General features: G+C 44.3%; 1 protein-coding gene across 1 annotated transcript in view; it reads left to right on the top strand.

The window, feature by feature from the left end:
- The first annotated feature begins 3,289 nt into the window (after positions 1 to 3,289).
- The window catches only part of PCED1A (PC-esterase domain containing 1A), a 405,386-nt gene continuing 395,111 nt past the window's right edge, over positions 3,290 to 13,564 (top strand). Inside the window, exon 1 of the mRNA XM_070756848.1 lies at positions 3,290 to 3,314. The gene's annotated coding sequence lies outside the window, so the exon portion shown is untranslated. The remainder of the gene's footprint in view (positions 3,315 to 13,564) is intronic.

The raw sequence follows: 13,564 nt of genomic DNA, 5'->3' as shown, positions 1-13,564 counted from the left end.
CAGGGGGCTGGACTAGAGGACCTCCAAGGTCCCTTCCAGCTCTATTCTGTTCCAGAAATTCTAAGACAAATTGGGTGTCCTTATAGAGACATAGAAACATAGAAGATTGACAGCAGAAAAAGACCTCATGGTCCATCTAGTCTGCCCTTATACTATTTCCTGTATTTTATCTTAGGATGGATATATGTTTATCCCAGGCATGTTTAAATTCAGTTCCTGTGGATTGACCAACCACGCCTGCTGGAAGTTTGTTCCAAGCATCTACTACTCTTTCAGTAAAATAATATTTTCTCACCTCGCTTCTGATCTTTTCCCCAACAGAGAGATGGATACAAATAGATAGGAAGATAGAGTTATAGCAATGGGTGGATGGACGGATGGATGAGAGAGAGAGGTATAGACAGAAATATAAATAGAGATAATGTGATGGATGGATACGAGAGATAGAGAGATGGGTACAAATAGATAGGAAGATAGAGTTATAGCAATGGGTGGATGGATGGATGAGAGAGAGGTATAGATAGAGATATAGCAATGGATAGATGGATGAGAGAGAGGTATAGAAAGATAAATAGAGATATAGTGATGGATGAATACGAGAGATAGAGAGATGGATACAAATAGATAGGAAGATAGAGTTATAGCAATGGGTGGATGGATGGGTGGATGGATGAGAGAGATATAGAAAGATAAATAGAGATAGAGATATAAATGGATGGATACAAGAGAGAGATTCGAGAAATACAGAGATACAGATATAGGGATGAATGAGAGAGGAAGAGAAAAAAGACAAATAGAGATATAGTGATGAGTGAATGGATGGATGCAAGAGAGAGAGGTATAGATAGAAAGAGAGAGAGATAGATGTAATGATAGATGGATGCATGAGAAAGAGAGAGGTATACATAGAAAGATAAATAGAGATATAGTGATGAGTGAATGGATGGATGCAAGAGAGAGAGGTATAGATAGAAAGAAAGAGAGAGATAGAGATGTAGTGATGGATGGATGCATGAGAAACAGAGAGGTATACATAGAAAGGTAAATAGAGATATAGTGATGGATGGAGAGAGGGGGGGGGCTCCTTCTATCAACTTATCTTTTTTTTTTAAATACCGAAGCTGGCTTAAAGACAATCTTCCCACAGTAAATTAAATTTTATATCGGTGTGTTCCTTTGCGATAAGCGCTTGCCATGGTCTTAAAGACACCCATCGGTTTGAGAAGTTGTTATATATTTTTTATTTTTTTTGCAAAGGTTGATAACTGATCAGGCCCCACTGGGATAAGAGAGGGGGGCAATGTGGGTCTCTCCCATGCCTGGCACAAGCCCCTTTCTCCTGTGCTGCGGGCAAAGTTGACAGATGGGCGTGGAGAGATGGTGGAAACGCCATTCGTGCTGCTCCGAGGCGGTTTCCTGCCTTGATGAAATCTGGCTCGGTTTTTAAAAGCATCTCTGCTCCCTCCCCTCTCTGCTCCACCCCCCTCGAAAAGCAATGGCAATAGCATTTAGACTTATATACCGCTTCACAGTACTTTCACAGTCTCTCTAAGCGGTTTACAGAATCTGCCTCTTGCCCCCAACAATCTAGGTCCTCATTTGATCCACCTTGGAAGGATGGAAGGCTGAGTCAACCTGGAGCCGGTGGTGAGATTTGAACCGCCGAAATACAGCTAGCAGTTAGCTGAAGGAGCCTGCAGTGCTGCACTCTAACCACTGCACCACCCTGCTGATGTCCTTCTGCTTCGGGTGTTAGCAAATAGTGGTTTTGATTTTTATTTTATTTATTTAGTCCTTCATCTTCTTCTTCTTCTTCTTCTTCTTCTTCTTCTTCTTCTTCTTCTTCTTCTTCCTCCTCCTCCTCCTCCTCCTTCCTATTCTTCTCTTTCTTTTTCCTCCTCTTTCTCCTTCTTCCTCTCCTTTTCCTCTTTCTTCCTCTTCTCCTCCTCCTTCTTCCTCCTCCTCCTCTTCCTCCTCCTCCTCCTCCTCCTCCTCCTCCTCTTCTTCTCCTTCTCTTCCTCCTCTTCTCCTCTTCTTCTTCCCCCTTCTCCTTCCTCCTCCTCCTCCTCTTCCTCCTCCTCTTCTTCTTCCTCCTCCTCTTCCTTCTATCAACAACAACAACAACAACACAATACAACAATGCCCCCAATTCTAAGCCATGTGACACAAAGGATGCACGATGCACCCTGGGACCTAGAAAGTTATATTTGTACACTAAATTGTGAGACTCAGCATTGATGCCCTCCCAAGAGAGCCCTCTACTCCGACGTCCCGTTGCTTCGTTTTTATGTTTACTGGCATCGTTTCATCCCTAGGGTGGAGCGGAAGGATGGAAATTTGATAAAGGGCCCTGGAAAAACCATGCAATGTGGAACTTATGGGGGAGATGCCCCACTTTATTCTGGCTTTGTAGCAACTTCAGATTTGCATCCAGCTAAAATAGGGGGTTTGCAGTGAGCTGGAACACAAAACATGCCCTTCCTATTTTTTTCTTTGCAACCACAGCAGAAGAGACGGAAGACTCGCCAGAACCAGCTACAGAATTTAGATTAGATGTTTTATTTATTTTATTAGAGTTGAAAGGGACCTTGCAGGTCATCAAGTCCAACCCCCTGCTTAAGAAGGAAATCCTACAGCACCCCAGCCAAGTGACAGTCCAATCTCTTCTTGAAAATGTCCAGAGTTGGGGAGTTCGCAACCTCCACTGGCCGGCCGTTCCACCGGTTGATCGCTCTGACCGTCAGGAAGTTCTTCCTTATTTCCAGGTTGAATCTCTCCTTGGTCAGCTTCCAACCGTTGTTCCTTGTCCGGCCCTCTGGTGCCCTGGAAAATAGAGTAACACCCTCCTCTACGTGGCAAGCCCTTAATTACCTGCATATTTATTTATTTTATTTTATTTATTTATTTCGGGTTTTGCCCCATGTAATATTTTGAGTGTCTATGTGACGTTTCGGTGAAATCACATTCACCATCATCAGGCTGAAGTTTTAAGCTTCGTGTTGCTGTAAATATGAACATATATATATGTTTTCGTAGATTTTCACGGGTACAGGTATGACGGTCTTGGTATATTCGGGTTTCTTCCCATGTAGGATTTGGAAATTTCGGGCGACATTTCGACGAGGTCCCACTCATCATCTTCAGGCTGGTGTTTCTGTCCTTGTTCTCAGGCGAACTTGTCATCTTCAGGCTGGTGTTTCTGTCCTTGTTCTAGGGTGAACACAGCGAGACCTGAGCTGCCTTCCTTCTATAAATACTGGTGGCTGGGTGTGGTTTGATGGCTCAGCAATTGCCTGCTGTGTAGAAACTTCCTGGTTAGTCAGTGGGGTAACACCTGGGGTCCTTGATGTAACTGAAGTATGCTGATTAGTTAATGGTTGTGGATTAGGCGTGATATCCTGAGTAGTTGGAGCTTGCAGGGTACTTGATTGTTTTGCAATGTGTGTTCTTAGTCTGGTTTCAGTTTCTATGGCTGGGATACGTTTGAGGGCTGGTTTCCAGATGTCTGGTGTGTATATTTATATACACACATAGTAAAATACATGATGAAGGTTATAGAGGAGATACTCATAGTAAAATATATCTAAGAAAGAATAAAAAAGAAGATATAGTAATAGAACATATCAATGAAAGAATAGAAGAAGAGATGTATGAACAGACAACAAGTGGTCAAAATAGGAAGCACCATATCCACCCCCATCCCAGTTAAAAGCAGTGTTCCCCAATGACCTTTGCGATTACATCAAAAGCAACTGTGTCTTGTTCGCCAACGATGTAAAACTCTTCAACACCACCAATAACACAACCACTCTCCAAAAAGACCTTGACGCTGTTTCTGAGTGGTCCAACACATGGCAACTCCAAATCTCAACTAGCAAATGCTCTGTCCTACACATTGGGAAGAAGAATATGAACTCCAAATATGAACTGAATAATCAAATTATCACAGATAATCCCCACTCGGTTAAAGACCTCGGTATACTAACAACAAAAGATTTAAGTGCCAAATCCCACTGCAACAACATAGCCAAGAAGGCTTCAAGAGTTCTAAACCTAATCCTACATAGCTTCTGCTCTGCCAATCTCACACTACTTACCAGAGCTTACAAAACTTTTGCCAGTCCCATCCTCGAATACAGCTCATCTGTTTGGAACCCATATCGCATCTCAGACATCAACACCCTTGAAAATGTTATCATGTCCCCCCTGGCCCTTCTTTTCTCTAGGAGAATAAAACATTATCTGGTATTCTACTACTCTTTCATTCAAATAATATTTTCTCATGTTGCTTCTGATCTTTCCCCCCAACTGACCTCAGATTTTGCCCCCTTGTTCTTGTGTTCACTTTCCTATTAAAAACACTTCCCTCCTGAACATTATTTAACCCTTTCACATATTTCAATGTTTCAATCATGTCCCCCCTTTCCCCTCTGCCCTCCAGACTCTACAGATTGAGTTCATTAAGTATGATCAGTTTGATGCTTAAGACCTTCCACCATTTTTGTAGCCCGTCTTTGGACTCATTCAATTTTATCAATAGCAACAACATCAATAAAAACATCCACCACAATTATTATTAGGTTAGGTTAGGTTAGGTTTATTGGATTTATATGCCGCCCCTCTCCGCAAACTCGGGGCGGTTCACAACAATAATAAAAAAAACAGTACAGTACACAATACCAAATCCAATGCCCACCCATCCAGTTACAATTTAAATTAATAATCTCATAAAAACAGTATATATAAAAAACAGGCACACAGTCAATCAACAAAACAACATGGGCAAGGGGGAGGTGTTTTAGTTCCCCCATGCCTGACGGCAAAGGTGGGTCTTAAGGAGTTTACGAAAGGCAGGGAGGGTGGGGGCAATCCTAATCTCAGGGGGGAGCTGGTTCCAGAGGGTCGGGGCCCCCACAGAGAAGGCTCTTCCCCTGGGTCCCGCCAGACGACATTGTTTAGTCGACGGGACCCGGAGAAAGCCAACTCTGTGGGACCTAATCGGCCGCTGGGATTCGTGCGGCAGGAGGCGGTCCCGAAGATATTCTGGTCCGGTGCCATGAAGGGCTTTATAGGTCATAACCAACACTTTGAATTGTGACCGGAAACTGATCGGCAGCCAATGCAGACTGCGGAGTGTTGGAGTAACATGGGCATGCCTTGGGAAGCCCATGATTGCTCTCGCAGCTGCATTCTGCACGATCTGAAGTTTCCGAACACTCTTCAAAGGTAGCCCCATGTAGAGAGCGTTACAGTAGTCGAGCCTCGAGGTGATGAGGGCATGAGTGACTGTGAGCAGTGAGTCCCGGTCCAGATAGGGCCGCAACTGGCGCACCAGAGTTAATAGTTAAATAACACAGGGGAAGAATTTGTAACACAACTTCTGTTGAGTTTGATTTTTGAACTCTTTTAGAGTTAATTAGGCAGGCTGGTTTCAAAACTGTAGTTCGTTTTCTTCTACCACATCAAGTTTTTTCTCTACACCTTATGAGAATATGTGGGACAGCAGAGCTCGTGAGATGCAATGGAGGCAGTCAAATTGGCCACCAATATCTGACCTGAAACCTGGTGATCCAAACATTCTTCATCTGCCACTTGTCGACAGCATTATACAGTGATACCTCATCTTACGAACTTAATTGGTTCCGGGATGAGGTTTGTAAGGTGAAAAGTTTGTAAGACGAAACAAGGTTTCCCATAGGAATCAATGGAAAAGCGATTAATGCGGGCAAGCCCAAAACTCAACCCTTTTGCCAGCCGAAGTGCCCGTTTTCACACTGGTGGGATTCCCCTGAGGCTCCCCTCCATGGGAAACCCCACCTCCAGACTTCCGTGTTTTTTGCGATGCTGCGATTTCGCTGAGGCTCCCCTCGCTGGGAAACCCCACCTCTGGACTTCCGCTGCCAGTGAAACATCCTTTTTTGCACTGCTGGGATTCCCCTGCAGCATCGCAAAAACACAGAAGTCCGGAGGTGGTGTTTCCCATGGAGTGGAGCCTCAGGGGAATCCCAGAAGCGCAAAAATGGGCGCTTCGCTGGCAACAGAAGTCCGGAGGCGGGGCATCCCAGTGGCGGCGGCTTGGGTTTGTAAGGTGAAAATAGTTTGTAAGAAGAGGCAAAAAGATCTTAAACCCCGGGTTTGTATCTTGAAAAGTTTGTATGACGAGGGGTTTGTAAGACAAGGTATCACTGTATTTACACCTCGGCATATAAAATTGGGTCTCATGAAGCAATTCGTTAAAGCTTTGCCAATTGAAGGAGACTGTTTCAAGTACATCTCATTTCGGCATTTCCTAGCCTGTCGTTTGAAAAGATAAATGGCCGGTGTTTTTGATGGTCCACAGATTTGTCATCTTGTTCGAGATGAACATTTCATCGGTACAATGTCAGAAGTTCAAGAGAATGCTTGGGTGGCATTCAAAAGCATTGTTCAAGACTTTCTTGGAAATGCACAAGCACAGGATTACACCGAAACGATTTCAGTTGGTGAGCAATCCACCAATTCTTGGAGACCTTCAAACTGCTAGGTTGCAACATGAGCATCAAATTGCATTTTTGTTTACATTGCCATCTTGCTAACTTCCTGGAAAATCTTGGGAAATTTTGAGTAGTTCGGAGAACTGGTAACAGAAATGTTGAGTAGTTCGGAGAACCAGTAGCAGAAATTTTGAGTAGTTCAGAGAACTGGCAAATACCATCTTTGGCTGGTCCCAGAGTTGGGAGGGAACGGAGATTTGCAGTATCCTTCCCCTGCCATGGTCACCAAGCCACACCCACCAAGCCCCACCATGCCCACCAAGCCGTGCCCACAGAACCTGTAGCAGAAAGAGACTTCCCCAAGGCTGAAAACCAGCTGTCCAGCATGCACAGACAGAGAGAGAGAGAGAGAGAAAGAGAGAGAGAGAGAGAGAAGAAGAAGGAGAGAGAGAAGGAGAAGGGGAGAGAGAGAAGGAGAGAGAGAGAGAAAGAGAGAGAGACAGACAGAGAAAGAGAGAGAGAGAAGGAAAGGAGAGAAAGAGAGAGAGAGAGAGAAGGAAAGAGAGAGAGACAAAGAGAGAGAGAGAGAATGAGAGAGAGAGAGAGAACAAAGAGAGACAGAGACAGAGAAAGACAGAGAGAGAAGGAGAGAGAGAGAGACAGAGAGTGGGGGAAGAGGGAGAGAAAGATAAAGAGAGACAGTGAGAGACAGAGACAGAGAGACAGAGATAGAAACAAAGAGAAAGAGGGACAGAGAAAGAGAGAGACGGAAAGAGAGGGGAAGAGGGAGAGAAAGAGAGACAGTGAGAGAGAGAAAGAGAGAGAGAATGAGAGAGAGAGACAGAGTGAAAGAGAGAGAAACAAAGAGAAAGAGAGAGAGGCAAAGACAGACAGAGAGAGACAGAGAAAGAGAAAGACAGAGAGAGAGGAAGAGGGACAGAAAAAGAGACAGAGACAGAGAGAAAGAGAAAGAAACAAATAGAAAGAGACAGAGAGAGGGAGAAGAGGGAGAGAAAGAGATTTGAGATAACAGAGACAGTGAGAGAGAGAGAGAAAGAGAGAGAGAAAGAATGAGACAGAAGAAAAGAGAGAGAGATCAAGGCATCGCAACACGTTACGTATGTCCAATATTCCACCTACCCCTGGTTAATGCGGCCCAGCGCAATATTTATGGACGCTCAACTTATTTGTGGAACTGTCCCACGGGAGACGTCCCCCTGCCACCCCCACCCACTCCCACCCCACTGCGCCTGAGTCAGGCTTTTAAACCATTTATTTCACGCGGCTCTTAGTGGAGAGGTTGGGCCGCATCCGTGATTGTTTAATGGCGCAGAGTGCTGCGGCTGGTGTATGTGTGTGTGTTTTTAATTGTTTTCTTCGGGAATTGTTTACGCTGGCTTTCCGTGAGTGATGGGCCGGTCTGGAGAAAGCTTTTAGGCCGCTGTCTTAATGATTTATTTTTTCTCTCCCTCTCCCCCCTTCTTTGGGAGTGGGATGCTTTTGGGTTCGTCTTGCACGAGTTGTGGGACGAGGAGCAGTGAGGGCCACTGAAGAGCAGGGGGTTTATTTATTCAATTTTATTTATTCAATTTTTATGCCGCCCTTCTCCTTAGACTGGGGGGGGGGGGCTTACAACATTGATTTAACCCTAACACCACTGACAACACACTCACTCTCCAAAAAGACCTGGACTTTGTCTCAGACTGGTCTAACACTTGGCAACTTCAAATATCAACCAACAAATGCTCTACCCTCCACATCGGCAAAATGAATCCAAACCGCACATACGAACTGAATAAACAATCTCTCACTGCTAACCCACACTCAATAAAAGACCTTGGAATACTAATATCAAATGACCTAAGTGCCAAAGCCCACTGCAACAATATCGCCAAAAAAGCCTCTAGAGTTGTCAACCTGATCCTATGCAGCTTCTGCTCAGGCAATCTCACACTACTCACAAGAGCCTACAAAACTTTTGCCAGACCCGTCCTAGACTACTGCTCATCTGTCTGGAACCCATACCACATCTCGGACATCAACACCCTTGAAAATGTCCAAAGATATTTCACCAGAAGAGCCCTTCACTTCTCCACTCGAAACAGAATATCCTACGAAAACAGACTAACAATCCTGGGCCTAGAAAGCCTAGAATTACGGCGCCTAAAACACGATTTGAGTATTGCCCACAAGATCATATGCTGCAACGTCCTACCAGTCAATGACTACTTCAGCTTTAACCGCAACAACACAAGAGCACGCAACAGATTCAAACTAATACGAACCGCGCCAAACTTGACTGTAAAAAATATGATTTCAACAATCGAGTTATCGAAGCGTGGAACTCATTACCGGACTCAATTGTGTCAACCCTAACCCCCAACACTTCTCCCTTAGACTCTCCACGACTGACCTCTCCAGGTTCCTAAGAGGCCAGTAAGGGGCGTACATAAGTGCACTGGTGTGCCTTTTGTCCCCTGTCCAATTGTCTTTCCTCTCTTTCACCTATCATATATATTCTCTTCCTTTCATATATCCTCTCCTCTAAGTTCACTTTCACCCTCTTTTATATTATCACATGTCTATTTTTCTTCCTATGTATTTGTGTATTGGACATAGAAACATAGAAACATAGAAGACTGACGGCAGAAAAAGACCTCCTGGTCCATCTAGTCTGCCCTTATACTATTTCCTGTATTTTATCTTACAATGGATCTATGTTTATCCCAGGCATGTTTAAATTCAGTTACTGTGGATTTACTAACCACGTCTGCTGGAAGTTTGTTCCAAGGATCTACTACTCTTTCAGTGAAATAATATTTTCTCATGTTGCTTTTGATCTTTCCCCAACTAACTTCAGATTGTGTCCCCTTGTTCTTGGGTTCACTTTCCTATTAAAAACACTTCCCTCCTGAACCTTATTTAACCCTTTAACATATTTAAATGTTTCAATCATGTCCCCCCTTTTCCTTCTGTCCTCCAGACTCTACAGATTGAGTTCATGAAGTCTTTCCTCATACGTTTTATGCTTCAGACCTTCCACCATTCTTGTAGCCCGTCTTTGGACCCGTTCAGTTTTGTCAATATCTTTTTGTAGGTGAGGTCTCCAGAACTGAACACAGTATTATTCCAAATGTGGTCTCATCAGCGTTCTATATAAGGGGATCACAATCTCCCTCTTCCTGCTTGTTATACCTCTAGCTATGCAGCCAAGCATCCTGGACAAATGAATAAATAAATAAATAAATTTTGTCCAATACACGATAATGAAGTTTATAGAGGAGTGTTTCCCAACCTTGGCAACTTGTGGTGATCCGTTTTACGACCATGGTGATTTTCGTGGGCTCCATCACGGCTATAAGTCAAGGACTACCTATATTAAACGTCAAACCACAGGAAGTGGGCTAAGGCGCCTGTTTTTAGAATTAATTTCGGGCCGCACCGCTTTCAAAGGGCCTTTGCAGGCAAGCAGGGTTTCTGAGGGTGGTTAAATTGCTCATTTTTTTCCCCTCTTTGTCTTTTCAAAGGCTGTTTGTGCTCTGCGCGGCTAGGAGCCCATGGTATTGAATGGGGAGAGGATGTTAACAGGGAAATGAAGAGAGATATGAAACAATAAACAGCGCGATCTAATTTTGCCGTTAATTTCGTTGGGTTGCAAGGCCGAATGCAAGAACGACGGCGGGATTAATTTGCTAAGTGGTTCTGGGAAGCTGCCAGGCGGATTTTTGACTCACAGGTAGAAGAGGTAGAAATGAACCAAATTTAGGAAATGCCAGGGCGGCACAGAACGCTGCTCTTCGCTGGATCCCTAGAAAGGGTAGGAGCAGTGAGGGGCCCCACAGGGTTCGGATGGGATCGGTGATCCAGTAGCGGTTTTGGATGGGTTCCGGAGTCGCGCATGGGCGCCCGAAATGTGTGCACATGCCTCCGCGTAAGATTTCACTTTTGCGCATGCACCCGAAGCGAAATCTCACACGAGGATTGTTGTGGTTAGCTCTGGCCCAACTCCTGCCCCAAGGACTGTGGATGTGGGGGAGACATCCACATGCTGCAGGCCTGTTTTGCCCCCGGTGGAATCTGATGATGAAGGCTCCTCTGACCAAGAAGACATGAGTGACAGGGAGGAGGAGAGTGGGGCAGACAGCTCAGAAGGAGATCAATTCTCTAGCTCCTCCTTGGATTTGGAACAAGAGTTAATGATACAGCCACGCATGCGGAGAGCGATGCATAGGCAGCAACAACTGAGAGATTATTATCAAAGAAAATGAGGCCACCTGTGGTTGGTGTGCCTGTGGCTTTGGCCATTGTGGAGGATTATCTGATCCTTGTGTTTCGTGACTGCTTTACTGACTTCGACCTTTGTGTGCTGATTTCCCCCCGCTTTGAAACTAAACCAGAGCAAAGTGTGTTTCACTTTGTGAAAGAAGAAGGACTGTGAATTGTCTCACAGCTGCAAGCTAAGTATCACAGAACTGATAAGGGACTTGTACAAATTACCAGTTTCTTTGGAGACCAGTGCTCTTTGCTATACCAAAAGAGGGCTTCGTTTATTTGCATTTTTGGTATAAATAACATTGTTTTGAATTTTCAAACATGTGTGTGTCTGAAATTTGTACCTGTGGATTTTTGAGAGGATTCTACCAGAGACCCCGACAGAACAAGGATAATAATAATAATAATAATAATAATAATAATAATAATAATAATAATGTGTTTTTAATAGGAAACTGAAGGGGAAAAGGGGGGAAGGGATGGGGAGGAAGATCTTGGTGTTCTGAGCGCTTGGTGGTTTTGTTGTAGATGTTTCATTACCCAGTTAGGCAACACCATCAGTGCTGGAAACGAGAAGGTAGGAAAAGGGGGAGGAGGAGGAGGATTATGATTATGATTGATTATGATTTATTATACTTGTATGCCGCCCCTCTCCGGAGACTCAGGGCGGCTCACAACAGTGATAAAAACAGTACATGGTGACAAATCTAATAATTAAAATCTAAAAATAACAATAATACATTTAAAAGTCTAAAAACAAGGAACCCCAATATATAAAAACATACATACAATCCTATCACACACAAATACTACATAAGCAGGGGGAGATGTCTCAGTTCCCCCACACTTTATGACAGAGGTGGGTTTTGAGGAGTTTATGAAAGGCAAGGAGCGTGGGGGCAATCCTAATCTCTGGAGGGAGCTGATTCCAGAGGGTCGGAGCCGCCACAGAGAAGGCTCTTCCCCTGGGTCCCGCCAGACGGCATTGTTTAGTCGACGGGACCCAGAGAAGACCAACTCTGTGGGACCTAACCGGTCGCTGGGATTCGTGCGGCAGAAGGCGGTGTCGCAGGTATCCTGGTCCGGAGGAAGAGGAAGAGGAGGAAGAAGAAGACTGTGGGGTCCCTGGTGCTCTCTGAGCTTGGTGGTTTTCTTGAAGACCTTTCATGAGCCAAGGAATGGAGAAAGATGCTGGTGGAGTAGAGATGGAGGAGTACAAATGAATACTAACTTTCTGTCAGCAATGAAAAATAAGAATATTTGGACTGCCGGTGAGTATCTTCATCTCAAAATCTTTATCTGATCGTCTGCGTAGTCTAAGCTGATCTGTTAAGATGCTTAAAATTTAATAGCTGGAGCCGTGAAGAATGAGTAAGAACACCTGGTTACAGCTAATTGGTTGGAGAGAGCTGGGCACTGCATGAGGGAATCTGAACTGTGATTGGTTGCTGAGTGCAAAGAGGGAGTTTCCTTGTTTCCCGCCTTTTTGTTTTTGCTGTGTATGCTCTCTGTAATTTACCTCATGATGTTCCCACTCTGTGTCGATTTACCTCACGGATGCTTTTATTTGCCTCATTATCTAGTTTTCTGTGTATATACCATATTTCCCTTAAAATAAGATTGGGTCTTATATTAATTTTTGCTCCAAAAGACGTATTAGGATTTATTTTCCGGTTGGATCTTATTTTAGGGAAAGCACGGTAGTTGCGAAAAACATTTATTTATTTAAAACTACAAGTTCGTGTCAGCACCTGTTGACTCTATTTGGATACCAGCCGCGCAAATTCTCCAACTCGGTCACCTCATGGACAACCATCAACAAGACTTCTCCGAAAAGTTGGATGTTCACAAAAATCTCTTGCATTGATTCCAGACAACCGAGGATCTGTTAGATTGGCCTCAGGCCAGGATGGTGGGTTTTGCGCCCTCAGCCATGGTGGAAACTCCCATCCAGGATGGTGACCCGTTTCTGGGAAGTCTCGGTTGTCTTGGCAATTGAGAATCCGAGAAGATGCCAGGAGAAGCTTGTTTTGAGAGATAGCGATGGGTCCTTTCCAACAGCTTTTCCGCCTAACGCTTTCTCCGGCCGAATGGTGCCAATCCCTCATCGAGGCATGGTGTGACTACTTATGATGTAGTGTTTAGTTGCTATAGCAACTCAGACCAGATAAATACCTTGTGAAGAAAAAAGATGCTAGGGAAAGAGGACCTGCTGGTTGGTCTTCTCCATTGACAAGGACCAAAAATGGTCCTTGGAAGCTCATATAGGGCAGGAACCGGATTTAACTCCAGAATAACAGAGTTGGAAGAGATCTTAGAGGTCTAGTCCATCGCCCTGCTCAAACAGGAGACCCTTCACCATTTCAGGAAAAAAAATGATTGTCCAATCTCTTCTTAAAAACTTTAAGTGTTGGAGCATTCATAACTTCTGGTGGCAAACTGTTCCGCTGCTTAATTGTTCTCGCCATTGGGAAGTTTCTCCTTAATTCCAGGTTGCTCCATGGTTAATTTCCATCCATCGCTTCTTGTCCTGCCTTCTGGTGCTTTGGAGAATAAATTGTATCCCCCTCTTCTCTGTCAGAGCCTCTCAAAGGTTGGAAGACTATCATGTCGCTCTTAATCCTTCTTTTCTCAACTTTTATGGAATCTTTCTTTCTCTTTGTCTGTTTGTCTCTTTTTCTATCTCTTTCTATCTCTTTCTGTCTCTATCTCTCTCTGTCTTTCTTTTTCTCTTTCTGTCTCTTTCTGACTCTTTCTAGCTCTCTCCCTCTCCCTCTCTCTCTTTGTCTCTTTCTATCTCTCTTTGTGTCTTTCTGTCT

The sequence above is a fragment of the Erythrolamprus reginae genome, chromosome 7 (genome assembly GCF_031021105.1).
Source record: "Erythrolamprus reginae isolate rEryReg1 chromosome 7, rEryReg1.hap1, whole genome shotgun sequence".
In the NCBI taxonomy this organism is placed as follows: Eukaryota; Metazoa; Chordata; class Lepidosauria; order Squamata; family Dipsadidae; genus Erythrolamprus; species Erythrolamprus reginae.
The sequence above is the reverse complement of the archived record's forward strand: the minus strand, read 5'-3'. Positions and strand labels throughout refer to the sequence as shown.